The following is a 16,841-nucleotide window of genomic DNA, read 5'->3' on the forward strand; positions in this document are numbered from 1 at the left end:
GGCCAGCATGATATAGGACCTGGACTCTTCCTCCCTCCCTGGCCAGCATGATATAGGACCTGGACTCTTCCTCTAGCTGGCCAGCATGATATAGGACCTGGACTCTTCCTCCCTACCTACCTGGCCAGCATGATATAGGACCTGGACACTTCCTCCCTCCCTGGCTGGCCAGCATGATATAGGACCTGGACACTTCCTCCCTCCCTGGCTGGCCAGCATGATATAGGACCTGGACTCTTCCTTCCTCACTGGCTGGCCAGCATGATATAGGACCTGGACTCTTCCTCTAGCTGGCCAGCCAGCATGATATAGGACCTGGACTCTTCCTCCCTGGCTGGCCAGCATGATATAGGACCTGGACTCTTCCTCTACCTGGCCAGCATGATATAGGACCTGGACTCTTCCTCTAGCTGGCCAGCATGATATAGGACCTGGACTATTCCTCCCTCCCTGGCTGGCCAGCATGATATAGGACCTGGACTCTTCCTCCCTCCCTGGCCAGCATGATATAGGACCTGGACTCTTCTTTCCTACCTGGCTGGCCAGCATGATTTAGGACCTGGGGTCTGGGCCTGAGATCTACCATTCCTGGCACAAGACTGGCTGGCATCACCTAGGACCAGTAGACCTAACCTCTACCGTCTGCCCCCGGAGCAGGCTGGCACAGAGGAACAAGCACTACGACAACGGTGTGCAGTAACTTGAACCACTCGGTTGTTTTTTTTGCAGAAAATGATAGTTTAGGAAGATGATTAACTGCTACGGAACATCGTATCCAGGCAGGCAGAAGACCGTTGGGCACAGTAACAGCGCTCTCTAGTGGAAGCTTTCTGTTCCACATAGGAATAAACACAACTGAGGAAGTAACTAGGTGAATGACTGGCACTACCAATGTACTGCTTCATAACAATATCAAACACATGCTGTTGTGGTAATAAATACTGTATAAACAGAAACGCATGTTTTGGGAATTTGGGAGTCGATAGGAATGAAAATGTCAGATTTTAGTAACTGATTTAAAGTTTGCAGCAAGAGTACTGATTGAAGTCTTTACATTGGCCGTAAGACAATGGGAACAATGGGAACATCCTCAAAAAAAAACACAAAAAAAATGTTTGTTAATAACATTTACGACACAAAATATAATTTTTTGTAACGATTGGGACTATATTCTATCGGCACAAAACTTAGTTCTGAGATATTAGTGTTAAAGTTTACACAGCCTTGATCTCGGAATTGTTTTGATGTGAATTCTTTTATAACCCAGTAAGGTTGTGACCTTAAAGGAGCACAAGTACAGAGTATCAAAATCCTAAGTTGTTGTAAAAACAGTTTTATTAGGGGGGGGGGGGGGGGTGCAATCACAGGTAGATAGAACCTTATGGCTCTGAAATGTCAATCTGGGTTCAATCTAATACACATCTAAGACTGTAGCTATTTGAATACATAGTTGATAGATGAATAGCCTATTTAGATAAAATAGAGTCAGAACACCTTTCATAAAATGTATTACGATCATCGGAGTACTTATTGTCATCACCAAACAGTGTGTTGTTGCTTTGTTGCTTGCGTTCCGTTATTGTTGGCTAGACTAGCCTAGACCATGGAAGGGAATGGTAAAGACGTGTTCTGATTGGATTTCGCCTGCATTGGTTCATGCTTGTGATTGGATTGCAGATAAGCGTCAAGTTCAAATAGGTTTATGCAGATATAATTTTTCCAGTTTTCATTTTTCCCCAGTTAAAAAAAATGAAAATAATTTCAACAGATGTATGAATTACCATCTAAAGATCAATTATATGTAACTCATTCCTTTTTGACTAAAGATGTATAATCCCCAAGGTCTTGTTTTGTCACAGTGTCTGACATGTTTATTTAAGGTGGTCCATTGTCTCCATCCATGATGATACAGATGAATACAGATAGGGAAACATTGAAGGTGCAGGATATTCAAATATTAACTGGCATTTTCGTAACTTCCTAAATTATCTATCATAGCACAGAAAACATACTTTTACTTATATTTAAAAAAAATAATACAATACTGTCAGTTAAATTTAATATACTACAAACCTGATGTAAAAACAGAAAGGTAATGGGTATTATATCTATTTGGTCAAACTCTTAGTCTAGAAACAAATATTAAACATTCCATGAAACAACACATATGCAAATTAATAAATCTATTGATCTGGCCAGTATTACTAGAAACATGTGAAAATAACCTAGAAGTAAATTAACCTGGATACCTAAACAGTCTCTCTATTTAAAATGACAATGATTCAAGAATACGGCGAGGATGATGCAGAAATCACAGCACCAATTGCAAAAAGGAAAGTCATCTTTTCTGATGGTTTTAATTCTGACACACTTAATTCAACAAGGAAACCTTGACCACTGTACTATAAGTGACTCCCAGAATCCATCATTCAATCCATAACATACTTGGCTCAACCCGTCCTCCAGTTAAAAAAAAAAGAAGTGGGTGTCCTGTGGGTATTTACCCCACTATGGGGTCTCCGGTTTGGGCTTGGCCAGGTTGGCCCTGACCCTGGCCTGGTCCACAGCATCCAGAAGGTTCTTCCCATCCATGGCCAGGTTGTGTGCTGCAGTCAGCATCTGTTTCTTACACTCCTCCTTCAGAGAGGTGATGGCGTTCTGCTGGGCCAGACGCATCTTACTGATCAACTCTGACATGTCGTTGTTCAACAGCTTCTGGGTGCCCTCGATCTGACCAGGGGGAGGAGAGAGGGAGAGAGGGGAAGAGGAGACAGAAAATAGTTTGTCAACTCTGACATGTCGTTGTTCAACAGCTTCTGGGTCCCCTCGATCTAACCAGGGGGAGGAGAGAGGGGAAGAGGAGACAGGAAATAGTTTGTCAACTCTGACATGTCGTTGTTCAACAGCTTCTGGGTGCCCTCGATCTGACCAGGGGGAGGAGAGAAGGGAGAGAGGGAGAGGGAGAGAGGGAGAGGAGACAGGAAACAGTTTGTCAACTCTGACATGTCGTTGTTCAACAGCTTCTGGGTCCCCTCGATCTGACCAGGGGGAGGAGAGAGGGAGAGAGGGAGTGGGGAAGAGGAGACAGGAAATAGTTTGTCAACTCTGACATGTCGTTGTTCAACAGCTTCTGGGTCCCCTCGATCTGACCAGGGGGAGGAGAGAAGGGAGAGAGGGAGAGAGGGAGAGGAGACAGGAAACAGTTTGTCAGCTCTGACATGTCGTTGTTCAACAGCTTCTGGGTCCCTCGATCTGACCAGGGAGGAGAGAGGGAGAGAGGGAGTGGGGAAGAGGAGACAGAAATAGTTTGTCAACTCTGACATGTCGTTGTTCAACAGCTTCTGGGTCCCCTCGATCTGACCAGGGGGAGGAGAGATGGGAGAGAGGGAGAGAGGGAAAGAGGAGACAGGTAATAGTTTGTCAACTCTGACATGTCGTTGTTCAACAGCTTCTGGGTCCCCTCGATCTGACCAGGGGGAGGAGAGAGGGGAGAGAGGAAGTGGGGAAGAGGAGACGGGAAATGGTTGTCAACTCTGACATGTGGATTGATTCACCAGCAACTTCTGGGTCCCCTCGATCTGACCAGGGGAGAAGAAAAAGGAGAAGAGGAGTGGGGAAGAGGAGACAGAAATAGTTTGTCAACTCTGACATGTCGTTGTTCAACAGCTTCTGGGTCCCTCGATCTGACCAGGGGAGGAGAGAGAAGGAGGGAGAGAGAGAGGGGAGAGGAAGAAGGAGACAGGTAATAGTTTGTCAACTCGACATGTCGTTGTTCAGCAGCTTCTAGGTCCCCTCAGTCTGACCAGGGAGAAGAAGGGAGGGAGAGAGGAGAGGAAGGAGACAGGTAATAGTTTGTCAACTCCTGACATGTGATTGTTCAACAGCTTCTGGGTCCCTCGATCTGACCAGGAGGAGAGAGGGAGTGGGGAAGAGGAGACAGGAAATAGTTTGTCAACTCTGACATGTCGTTGTTCAACAGCTTTCTGGGTCCCTCATCTGACCAGGGGAGAGAGAAGGGGGAGGGAGAGAGGGAGAGGGGAAGGAGACAGGTAACAGTTTGTCAACTCTGACATGTCGCTGTTCAACAGCTTCTGGGTCCCCTCGATCTGACCAGGGGGAGGAGAGAGGGAGAGGGGAGTGGGGAAGAGGAGACAGGAAATAGTTTGTCAACTCTGACATGTCGTTGTTCAACAGCTTCTGGGTCCCCTCGATCTGACCAGGGGGAGGAGAGAGGGAGTGGGGAAGAGGAGACAGGAAATAGTTTGTCAACTCTGACATGTCGTTGTTCAACAGCTTCTGGGTCCCCTCGATCTGACCAGGGGGAGGAGAGAAGGGAGGGAGAGAGGGAGAGGGGAAGAGGAGACAGGTAATAGTTTGTCAACTCTGACATGTCGTTGTTCAACAGCTTCTGGGTCCCCTCGATCTGACCAGGGGGAGGAGAGAGGGAGAGGGGAGTGGGGAAGAGGAGACAGGAAATAGTTTGTCAACTCTGACATGTCGTTGTTCAACAGCTTCTGGGTCCCTCGATCTGACCAGGGAGAGGGAGAGAGGAGTGGGGAAGAGGAGACAGGAAATAGTTTGTCAACTCTGACATGTCGTTGCTCAACAGCTTCTGGGTCCCCTCGATCTGACCAGGGGGAGGAGAGAAGGGAGAGAGGGAGAGAGGGAGTGGGGAAGTGGAGTCAATTTGTCAACTCTGACATGTCATTGTTCAAATTGGCCAGGGGGACATATGTGAGGGGAGGTGAGGAGAGGACAGAAGAGTGGATGAGAAAGATATTATACTACAGTCCGGACGCTGGTCTGTTTTCTGCTTAATAATATGATATGTAATCACTCTTACCTCTGTCCTAATGGACTTGTGGAGGGTCGGCAGAATATCATCCACACTGCGTATCAGACTCCTTAAGGTCAGCCCTACAGACTGGAGAGAGAGAAGATCCTTCATAATGAAGCTGTATATATAGCTTATAGCTACTGCATTACTACTATCAGTATACAGTGTTTGAGGTCAGCAGCTCCATGTCTTACCTTGATGACGGTGATACTCCTCTGGCTGCAGTGTGTTCACGCGTTCTTCAGCTGCACCACCACCTGGACCAGCTCCATGACCGCCTGGTACACCTTATCATCTGAACGGTCTAGCTCTGCAGTGGGGCGGGCCTGGGCTGTAGGGGCGGCCTGGGCCGAGGGGCGGCCTGGGTCGTAGCGCCGGCCTGGCCGTAGCGCCAGCCTGGGCCGAGGGCCCGGCCTGGGTCGAGGGCCGGCCTGGGTCGTAGGGCCGGCCTGGGCCGAGGGGCGCCCCTGGGCTGTAGGGGGCGGCCTGGGCTTTAGGGCCGGTGAGATGCGGGGGCTTGTCTGGCGGGGCTGGTTTTCAGAGTGGAGAGTGGGATGAGAGAACAAGAATGAAAGGGGAGAGGGGATGAGAGAACAATAATGAAAGGGGAGAGTAGGATGAGAGAACAAGAATGAAAGGGGAGAGGGGATGAGAGAACAATAATGAAAGGGGAGAGGGGATGAGAGAGCAAGAATGAAAGGGGAGAGGGGATGAGAGAGCAAGAATAAAAGGGTAGAGGGGACGAGAGAGCAAGAATAAAAGGGGAGAGGGGACGACAGAGCAAGAATAAAAGGAGAGAGGGGACGAGAGAGCAAGAATAAAAGGGTAGAGGGGACGAGAGAGCAAGAATAAAAGGGTAGAGGGGACAGGAGAGCAAGAATAAAAGGGGAGAGGGGACGAGAGAGCAAGAATAAAAGGGGAGAGGGGACGAGAGAGCAAGAATAAAAGGAGAGAGGGGACGAGAGCAAGAATAAAAGGGGAGAGGGACGAGAGCAAGAATAAAAGGGGAGAGGGACGAGAGGCAAGAATAAAAGGGGAGAGGGGACGAGAGGAGCAAGAATAAAGGGAGAGGGACAGAGAGCAAGAATAAAAGGGAGAGGGGACAGAAAACAAGAATAAAAGGAGAGAGGGACGAGAGAGCAAGAATAAAGGGAGAGGGGACGAGAGAGCAAGAATAAAAGGGGAGACCAGAGAGCAAGAATAAAGGGGAGAGGGGACGAGAGAGCAAGAATAAAAGGAGAGAGGGGACGAGAGAGCAAGAATAAAAGGGTAGAGGGGACGAGAGAGAAGAATAAAAGGGTAGAGGGGACGGAGAGAGCAAGAATAAAAGGGTAGAGGGGACGGAGAGCAAGAATAAAGGGGAGAGGGGACGAGAGAGCAAGAATAAAAGGGGAGAGGGGACAAAGAGCAAGAATAAAAGGAGAGAGGGGACGAGAGAGCAAGAATAAAAGGGTAGAGGGGACGAGAGCAAGAATAAAAGGGGAGAGGGGACGAGAGAGCAAGAATAAAAGGGGAGAGGGGACGAGAGAGCAAGAATAAAAGGAGAGAGGTGACGAGAGAGCAAGAATAAAAGGGAGAGAGTGACGAGAGAGCAAGAATAAAAGGGTAGAGGGGACGAGAGAGCAAGAATAAAAGGGGAGAGGGGACGAGAGAGCAAGAATAAAAGGAGAGAGGGGACGCAGAGAGCAAGAATAAAAGGGAGAGGGGACGAGAGAGCAAGAATAAAAAGGGGAGAGGGACGAGAGAGCAAGAATAAAAGGGGAGAGGGGACTTAGAGAGCAAGAATAAAAGGAGAGAGGGGACGAGAGAGCAAGAATAAAAGGGGAGAGGGGACGAGAGAGCAGGAATAAAGGGGAGAGGGGATGAGAGAGCAAGAATAAAAGGGGAGAGGGGACGAGAGAGCAATAATGAAAGGGAGAGGGAACAGAGAGCAAGAATGAAAGGGAGAGGGATGGAGAACAAGAATAAAAGGGGAGAGGGATGAGAGACAAGAATAAAGGGGAGAGGGGACGAGAGAGCAAGAATAAAAGGAGAGGGGATGCAGAGAGCAAGAATAAAAGGGTAGAGGGGACAGAGAGCAAGAATAAAAGGGTAGAGGGGACGAGAGAGCAAGAATAAAAAGGGAGAGAGGGACGAGAGAGCAAGAATAAAAGGGAGAGGGGACGAGAGCAAGAATAAAAGGGGAGAGGGGACGAGAGAGCAAGAATAAAAGGGGAGAGGGGACGAGAGAGCAAGAATAAAAGGGAGAGGGGACGAGAGAGCAAGAATAAAAGGGGAGAGGGGACGAGAGAGCAAGAATAAAAGGGGAGAGGGGACGAGAGAGCAAGAATAAAAGGAGAGAGGGGACGAGAGAGCAAGAATAAAAGGGTAGAGGGGACGAGAGAGCAAGAATAAAAGGGGAGAGGGAACGAGAGAGCAAGAATAAAAGGGGAGAGGGACGACAGAGCAAGAATAAAAGGAGAGAGGGACGAGAGAGCAAGAATAAAAGGGTAGAGGGACGAGAGAGCAAGAATAAAAGGGTAGAGGGGACGAGAGAGCAAGAATAAAAGGGTAGAGGGGACGAGAGAGCAAGAATAAAAGGGAGAGGGGACGAGAGAGCAAGAATAAAAGGGGAGAGGGGACGAGAGAGCAAGAATAAAAGGAGAGAGGACGAGAGAGCAAGAATAAAAGGAGAAGAGGACGAGAGCAAGAATAAAAAGGGTAGAGGGGACAGAGAAACAAGAATAAAAGGGGAGAGGGGACGAGAGAGCAAGAATAAAAGGAGAGAGGGGACGCAGAGAGAGCAAGAATAAAAGGAGAGGGGACGAGAGAGCAAGAATAAAAGGGGAGAGGGGAAGAGAGCAAGAATAAAAGGGGAGAGGGGATGAGAGAGCAAGAATAAAAAGGAGAGAGGGGAGAGAGAGCAAGAATAAAGGGGAGAGGGGGACGAGAGAGCAGGAATAGGGGAGAGGGGACGAGAGAGCAAGAATAAAAGGGAGAGGGACGAGAGCAAGAATAAAAGGGTAGAGGGGACGAGAGCAAGAATAAAAGGGGTAGAGGGGACGAGAGCAAGAATAAAAGGGTAGAGGGGACGAGAGAGCAAGAATAAAAGGGTAGAGGACAGAGAGCAAGAATAAAAGGGAGAGGACGAGAGAGCAAGAATAAAAAGGGGAGAGGGGACGAGAGAGCAAGAATAAAAGGGGAGAGGGACGAGAGAACAAGAATAAAAGGGAGAGGGGACGAGAGAGCAAGAATAAAAGGGAGAGGGACGAGAGAGCAAGAATAAAAGGGAGAGGGGACCAGAGAGCAAGAATAAAGAGGGGACGAGAGAGCAAGAATAAAAGGGGAGAGGGGACGAGAGAGCAAGAATAAAGGGGAGAGGGGACGAGAGCAAGAATAAAGGAGAGGGGACGAGAGAGCAGAATAAAAGGGGAGAGGGACGAGAGAGCAAGAATAAAAGGGGAGAGGGGACGCAGAGAGCAAGAAGAATAAAAGGGTAGAGTGGACGAGAGCAAGAATAAAAGGGTAGAGGGGACGAGAGAGCAAGAATAAAAGGGTAGAGGGGACGAGAGAGCAAGAATAAAAGGGTAGAGGGGACGAGAGAGCAAGAATAAAGGGGAGAGGGGACGAGAGAGCAAGAATAAAGGGAGAGGGGACGCAGAGAGCAAGAATAAAAGGGGAGAGGGGACGAGAGAGCAAGAATAAAAGGGGAGAGGGGACGAGAGAGCAAGAATAAAAGGGGAGAGGATGAGAACAAGAATAAAGAGGAGAGGGGACGAGAGAGCAAGAATAAAGGGGATAGGGGATGAGAGAGCAAGAATAACAGGAGAGGGGGATGAGAGGAACAGAATAAAGGGGGAGGGAATGAGAGAACAGGAATAAAAGGGGAGAGGGGGATGAGAGAACAGGAATAAAAGGGGAGAGGAGGATGAGGGAACAGGAATAAAAGGGGAAGAGGGATGAGAGAACAAATTAAAGGGAGAGGGATGAGGAAACAAAAAATAAAGGAGAGGGGATGAGAGAACAGAAATTAAAGGGAGGGATGAGAGAACAGAATAAAAGGGGAGAGGGGATGAGAGGCAAGAATAAAAGGTGAGAGGGGATGAGAGAGCAAGAATAAAAGGTGGGAGGGGATGAGAGAACAGGAATAAGAGGGCATGAGAGAACAGGAATAAGAGGGGATGAGAGAACAGGAATAAGAGTGGAGAGGGGATGAGAGAACAGGAATTAAAGGGGAGAGGGTATGAGAGAGCAAGAATAAACGTGGAGAGGGGATGAGAGAGCAAGAATAAAAGGGGAGAGGGGATGAGAGAACAGGAATTAAAGGGGAGAGGGGATGAGAGAGCAAGAATAAACGTGGAGAGGGGATGAGAGTGCAAGAATAAAGGGGAGAGGGGATGAAGAACAGAACAAGTAAAGGGGGAGAGGGGATGAGAGAGCAAAAATAAAGGGGAGGGATGAGAGAGCAAAATAAAGGGGAGAGGGGATGAGAACAGGAATTAAAGGGGAGAGGGGATGAGAGAGCAAAAATAAAAGGGGAGAGGGGATGAGAGAACAGGAATAAAAGGTGGAGAGGGGATGAGAGAGCAAGAATAAAAGGTGAGAGGGGATGAGAGAACAGGAATAAGAGGGGATGAGAGAACAGGAATAAGAGTGGAGAGGGGATGAGAGAACAGGAATAAGAGGGGAGAGGGTATGAGAGAACAGGAATAAGAGGGGAGAGGGGATGAGAGAGCAAGAATAAACATGGAGAGGGGATGAGAGAGCAAAAATAAAAGGGGAGAGGGATGAGAGAACAGGAATAAGAGGGGAGAGGGTATGAGAGAACAAGAATAAAAGGGGAGAGGGGATGAGAGAAGGAGAGAAGCTGAAAGCTGTGTCTTTTAGACATACACTTGATACCACCAGATATTCTATTTCTAGGATATTCTTAATGAAGGTTTATCACTCACCATGTCCAGTCTCTGGTTCTGGTAACTGCAGACAGAGAGAAACATAAGATTATAGGACAGTGACTATATTGACCTGATAAAGAAAATGGCTCCGCAGTCGATAGTGGCCGTCTGACAATTCTACTATTTCTGTTTTTTAATGCTGATCGTAACTTTTTTTTTTTTCATCTCTGCCATCATTTCCTAATGACCAAAACATTGCTGTTCCGGTATCCAGAAGCTATCAGTAAACTCAATTTGGATGAAGATGTCTACATCGACCAGTCAGGAGCTCTGGGCGTTCTGCTTACTCAGGACCGAGGCCCTAATCACCGGGACTCGAAAGAGGAAGCGGCTGTAAGAGAGGTGCCAGGCGAGGCGACATCCTGACGGGACTACGTCGGAGAGCAAATAGACCGCCATTGCCCTCTGTTCTATTGGCGAACGTTCCGTCACTGGAGAAAAAAACTGGATGAGCTCCTATCGAGACTCTCCTATCAACCTTAAAAAAAAAACTGTAACTCTCTTATGTAATTTCTATGAGTCGTGCCTGAACGAGGACATGGATAACATACATCTTGTTGGGTTTTCTATGCAGAGTCAAGACTTGGACGGCAGACTCGAGTACGATGAGGGGAAGAGAGTTGTGTTCTTTGTTTACACAGCTGGTGTGTGATCTCTAATGTTATTAAGGAAGTCTCATGTTTTTTGGCTTGCCTGTATTAGAATACCTGATGATAAACTGTAGACCACACTATCTGCCAAGAGAGTTTATCTACAGTATATTTTTTGTTCCAGTCTATTTACCAGCACAAACCGATGTGGGTAGTAAGACCGCTCTCAACGAGGTGTAAAGGGCCATAAGCAAACAGGAAAATTCCCATCCAGAGGTGGTGTTTCTAGTGGCCAGGGATTTTAATGTAGGGAAAATGTCATCTGTTTTACCAACTCTGACCAAAACAGTGTGTCACCTATGAAACAAATGTCACCTGTGAAACATGTCACCTGTGAAACTAGGCGACAAAACTCTAGATCACTTTTACTACACACACAGAAACACATGCAAGGCCCTCCCTTGCCATCCCTTTGACAAATCAGATCATGGCCCTATCATCCTACTTCCTGCTTACAAGCAAAAACTCAAATAGGAAGTATCAGTGACATGCTCAATATACAAGTGGTCTGATGAAGCGGATACAAAACTGCAGGTATTTTTTGCAAAGACTGGAATATGTTCCAGGATTCATCCGATGGCATTGAGGAGTTTACCACATCAGTCACTGGCTTCATAAATAAGTGCATTGATGACGACGGCGTCCCCACAGTGACCGTACGTACATACCCCAACCAGAAGCCATGGATTACAGGCAACATCCACACTGAGCTAAAGGCTAAAGCTGCCGCTTTCAAGGAGCGGGACTCTAACCTGAAGTTAGAGTGATGTTAGTGGACTACAGGAAAAAGAGGACCGACCACTTTCAATGAGCTGGACGATTATAAGAAATTCTGCTACGACCTCCGATGCGCCATCAAACAGGCAAAGAGTCAATACATGACTAAGATCAAATCTTATTATGTCGCCTCTGATGCTCAGTGGATGTGGCAGGGCTTGGAAACTATCACGTATTACAAAGGGAAGCCCAGCCGCGAGCTGCCAAGCAACGCAGGCCTACCAGATTAGTTAAATGTCTTCAATGCTCATTTCGAGGCAAACAACACTGAACCACCCATGAGAGCAACAGCTGTTCCAAACGACTGTTCCGGAACTGTTGTGTGATCTTGCTGTCCATAGCCAATGTAAGACCTTAAAAAGGTTAACATGCGTAAAGGCCAAGGGGCCAGACGGAATACCAGAATGACTCACACTCTTTACTCTTTTTAACCTACCCCTGATTGTCTGTAATACCAACTTGTTTCAAGCTGCCCAAGAACACCAAGGTAACCTGTCTAAATGTCCATCGCCCCGTAGCACTCACATCTATAGACACGAAATGCTTTGAAAGGCTGGTCATGGCTCATATCAACACCATCATCCCAAAAACCCTGAACCCACTTCCAATTTGCATACCGCCCCAACAAATCCACAAAGAATGGAATCTCTATTGCATTTCACACTGCCCTCACCCACGTGGAGAAAAGGAACACCTACGTAAGAATGCTGTTCATTGACTACAGCTCAGCATTCAACACCATAATCCCCTCTAAGCTCATCACCAAGCTCAGGACCCTGGGACTGAACACCTCCCTATGCAACTGGATCGTGGACTTTCTGCCGGGCCACCACCAGACATACAACACACGCTGACCATCAACACGGTGGCCCATCAGCGGCGGTGTTTAATCCCCTCCTGTACTCACTGTTCGCCCACGACTGCATGGCCTAACACGACTCCAACACCATCATCAAGTTTGCTGATGACATGATGATTAGGGCGGCAGGGTAGCCTAGTGGTTAGAGCATTGGACTAGTAACCGGAGTTATATTGTTAGGTTAAAGGAGTAACTCTGGTAGATCTACATTCTTCCTCACTTCAAGTTCAACTGTTGGAATACGTTGGAGCACCGCCTTCATTGAGCTACAGTAGCTAAGCCTAATAATAGCTACAGCACATCAATAATTCACAAAAGATGATTTATTTTGCTATTACCCTAATAAAGTGTTTATAGAGAAAATACCAACAGTTGATCACAGCGCATTCGGAAAGTATTCAGACGTTTTCCTCATTTTGTTACGTTACAGCCTTATTCTAAAATGGATTACATACATGTTTCCCTCATCAATCTATACAAAATACCCCATAACGACAAAGCCCCAAATACCCCATAACGACAAAAGCCCCAAATACCCCATAACGACAAAAGCCCCAAATACCCCATAACGACAAAGCCCCAAATACCCCATAACGACAAAGCCCCAAATACCCCATAACGACAAAAGCCCCAAATACCCCATAACGACAAAGCCCCAAATACCCCATAACGACAAAGCCCCCAAATACCCCATAACGACAAAGCCCCAAATACCCCATAACGACAAAGCCCCAAATACCCCATAACGACAAAGCCCCAAATACCCCATAACGACAAAGCCCCAAATACCCCATAACGACAAAGCCCCAAATACCCCATAACGACAAAGCCCCAAATACCCCATAACGACAAAGCCCCAAATACCCCATAACGACAAAGCCCCAAATACCCATAACGACAAAGCACCAAATACCCCATAACGACAAAGCCCCAAATACCCCATAACGACAAAGCCCCAATACCCCATAACGACATAGCCCCAAATACCCCATAACGACAAAGCCCCCAAATACCCCATAACGACAAAAGCCCCAAATACCCCATAACGACAAAGCCCCAAATACCCCATAACGACATAGCCCCAAATACCCCATAACGACAAAGCCCAAATACCCCATAACGACAAAGCCCCAAATACCCCATAACGACAAAGCCCCAATACCCCATAACGACAAAGCCCCAAATACCCCCATAACGACAAAAGCCCCAAATACCCCATAACGACAAAAGCCCCAAATACCCCATAACGACAAAAGCCCCAATACCCCATAACGACAAAAGCCCCAAATACCCCATAACGACAAAGCCCCAAATGCCCCATAGCGACAAAAGCCCCAAATACCCCATAACGACAAAGCCCCAAATACCCCATGACGACAAAAGCCCCAAATACCCCATGACGACAAAAGCCCCAAATACCCCATGACGACAAAAGCCCCAAATACCCCATGACGACAAAAGCCCCAAATACCCCATAACGACAAAAGCCCCAAATACCCCATAACGACAAAAGCCCCAAATACCCCATAACGACAAAAAGCCCCAAATGCCCCATGACGACAAAAGCCCCAAATACCCCATGACGACAAAAGCCCCAAATACCCCATGACGACAAAAGCCCCAAATACCCCATGACGACAAAAGCCCCAAATACCCCATGACGACAAAAGCCCCAAATACCCCATGACGACAAAAGCCCCAAATACCCCATGACGACAAAAGCCCCAAATACCCCATGACGACAAAGCCCCAAATACCCCATAACGACAAAGCCCCAAATACCCCATAACGACAAAGCCCCAAATACCCCATAACGACAAAGCCCCAAATACCCCATAACGACAAAGCGAAAACTAGTTTCAGAAATACCTTATTTACATAAGTATTTAGAACCTTTGCTATGAGACTCGAAATTGAGCTCAGGTGCATCCTGTTTTCGATTGATCATCCTTGAAATGTTTCTACAACTTGATTGGAGTCCACCTGTGGTAAATTCCATTGATTGGACATGATTTTGAAAAGGCACACACCTGTTTATTTAAGGTCTCACAGTTGACAGTGCGTGTCAGAGCAAAAATCAAGCCATGAGGTCAAAGGGGCGAAGGTTGACCTCTCAACAGGACAACGACCTAACACAAAGCCAAGACAATGCTGAGTGGCTTCGGGACAAGTCTCTGAATGTCTTTGAGTGGCCTAGCCAGAGCTTGAATTTGAACTCCGATCCAACATCTCTGGAGAGACCTACAAATAGCTGTGCAGCAGCTCTCCCCATCCAACCTGACAGAGCTTGAGAGGATCTGCAGAGAAGAATGGGGAGAAACTCCCCAAATAGAGGTGTGCCAAGCTTGTAGCATCCTAACCATGAAGACTAAATGCTGTAATCACTGCCAAAGTGCTTCAACAAAGTACTGATTAAAATGTCTGAGTACTTATGTAAATGTGATATCAGTTTTTTATTTGTAATACATTTGCAAGAATTTAAAAAATCTGGGGTATTGTGATGTCATTATGGGGTATTTTGTGTAGATTGATGAGAAAAATATTTAATCAATTTTAGAATGAGGCTGTAACGTAACAAAACGTAGAAAAGTCAAGAGGTTTGAATATTTCCCGAAGGCACTGTATCTACCTCAATTACCTCGTACCCCTGCACATTGACTCAGTACTTGATCTTCCTGGTACTCCCTGTTATAGCATGGCAGGTAGCCGAGTGGTTAGAGCATAGGGCCAGTAACCGAAAGGTTGCTTGATCGAATCCTCTGAGCTGACAAGGTAAAAATCTGTTGTTCTGCCCCTGAACCAGGAAGTGAACCCACTGTTCCTAGGCCGTCACTGTTAATAAGAATTTCTTCTTAAATCACTTGCAACTTTAAACTTTAAAAAATAGCCATGTTTTTTTTCTTCTTGTGATTCGTTATTCACTTGGTTTTATTTTAGTCCTCTTGTCACTATTTCTTTGTTATTTGTAATTTTTTAATTCTTTATCTTTCTCTTTGCATTGTTGGGTAGGACCCGTACGTAAGCATTTCACTGACAGTCAACACCTGTTCTTTACGAAGCATGTGACAAATAACATTTGATTCAAATGTTTTGATAACCATACCCCTGTATACAGCTACACTACAGTTTAAACATTCTGTAATTTCACAGTACAGTAAAGTTAGTTATGAAAAAATCCTTGCGAACTCAAGTAAATGGATCGAACTGCAACTAAAACAATAGAAAATGATAACATACAGTAAACACTGCACGTGCAGATATAATGCTTAATAACTTGTTATCTATTAGCCGTTATTATAACGTCTTATAATAAACAGTATCTTATGTTACATATACCAGTGGGTTGGTGGGGCCCTCCTGTCCCATGGGGCCCTGTAAAGAAACATGTAGGTTCCGATTCATTCGACACAATATCAACACTGACCCACAACTGGCCACGGACCCCATGGTCCTCACGTCAATTTACAGAACAGAGTTATAGGCTTATTTATTTATATATATATATATATATATATATATATGAGTTATAGTTACTAGAAATATGGGATGATTGTTAGGATGTACAAGGGGATGGTTGTTAGGATGGAATACCAGATGGTTGTTAGGACTACCGGGTGATTGTTAGGATGGAGTAGGGGATGGTTGTTAGGACTACCAGGGGATTGTTAGGATGGACTAGGGGGTGGTTGTTAGGACTACAGAATGGTTGTTAGGGTGAATATAGGATGGTTGTTAGGGTGAATACAGGATGGTTGGTAGGATGGACTATAGGTTGCTTGTTAGGACTACGGGATGGTTGTAAGGGTGGAACACAGGATGGTTGTTAGGACTATGAGATGGTTGTTAGGACTACGGGGTGGTTTTTAGGACTACGAGATGGTTGTTAGGACTATGAGTGGTTGTGAAGTGGAACACAGGATGGTTGTTAGGACTATGAGATGGTTGTTAGGACTACGTGGTGGTTGTTAGGACTACGAGATTGTTGTTAGGACTACAGAGTGGTTGTTAGGACTACAAGATGGTTGTTGTTAGGACTACAGGGTGGTTGTTAGGACTATGGGACTGTTGTTAGGACTATGGGACAGTTATTAGGACTATGGGACAGTTATTAGGACTATGGATTTGTTGTTAGGGCTGCAGGATTGTTATTTGGAATCCGAGACTGTTGTTAGGACTAGGGGATTGTTGGCAGGGCATTCTAAGGGTCGGTTGTTAGGACAGACCAGGAGATGGTTGCTAGTGTGGATAGGGGGCCGGTCCTTAGGTTGGAAATGGGGCTGGTTAAGGTGGACTAGGTCTAGGGGTTTAAAGGTCGGAGGTATATTGCCCACCAGGAGTCTCTCCTCCTTGGTCAGCCACTTGTTGTCCTCCATCATCTGTTGTTTCTGTTGTCTCATCGTCTCCTGCATACGCTCTCTCTCCATCTGCCACAACCGCTGGGCGTCCTCCTTACTGGACGGCTCCACCATCAACTCTCCCCCTCCTGGTGGAAGGAGACATGCACGCACACAACCACGCAGGCACACAAACTCATTCATAGTACAGAGCAAGTAATACAGTAGCCTTGCTTGTTGGGATTATAGCAATAACGCAAGGACATATGACTGGGACAGTCCTCAAGACTACAACCAAATAACTAGTCTAGAAGGAAGGAAGGAAGGAAGGAAGGAAGGAAGGAAGGAAGAACTAGATAACTAGTCTAGATGGAAGGAAGGAAACTACAACTAGATAACTAGTCTAGATTGGAAGGAAACTACAACTAGATAACTAGTCTAGATGGAAGG

The 16,841-nt window shown here is 46.5% G+C and overlaps 2 long non-coding RNA genes across 2 annotated transcripts; both read right to left on the reverse strand.

Moving 5' to 3' along the window:
* Positions 1-2,460: 2,460 nt before the first annotated feature.
* LOC135535903 (uncharacterized) lies at positions 2,461-5,046 on the reverse strand. Its single transcript, XR_010454905.1, has 3 exons — positions 5,032-5,046; positions 4,844-4,924; positions 2,461-2,730 (listed from the first exon to the last, which is right to left on the reverse strand). It is a non-coding gene; the product is annotated as an uncharacterized LOC135535903 (long non-coding RNA).
* Positions 5,047-5,315: 269 nt separating this feature from the next.
* Positions 5,316-16,531, reverse strand: LOC135535904 (uncharacterized). Its single transcript, XR_010454906.1, has 3 exons — positions 16,389-16,531; positions 9,769-9,793; positions 5,316-5,367 (listed from the first exon to the last, which is right to left on the reverse strand). It is a non-coding gene; the product is annotated as an uncharacterized LOC135535904 (long non-coding RNA).
* Positions 16,532-16,841: the final 310 nt, after the last annotated feature.

The sequence above is a fragment of the Oncorhynchus masou genome, unplaced genomic scaffold, assembly GCF_036934945.1.
Source record: "Oncorhynchus masou masou isolate Uvic2021 unplaced genomic scaffold, UVic_Omas_1.1 unplaced_scaffold_5296, whole genome shotgun sequence".
NCBI lineage: Eukaryota > Metazoa > Chordata > Actinopteri > Salmoniformes > Salmonidae > Oncorhynchus > Oncorhynchus masou.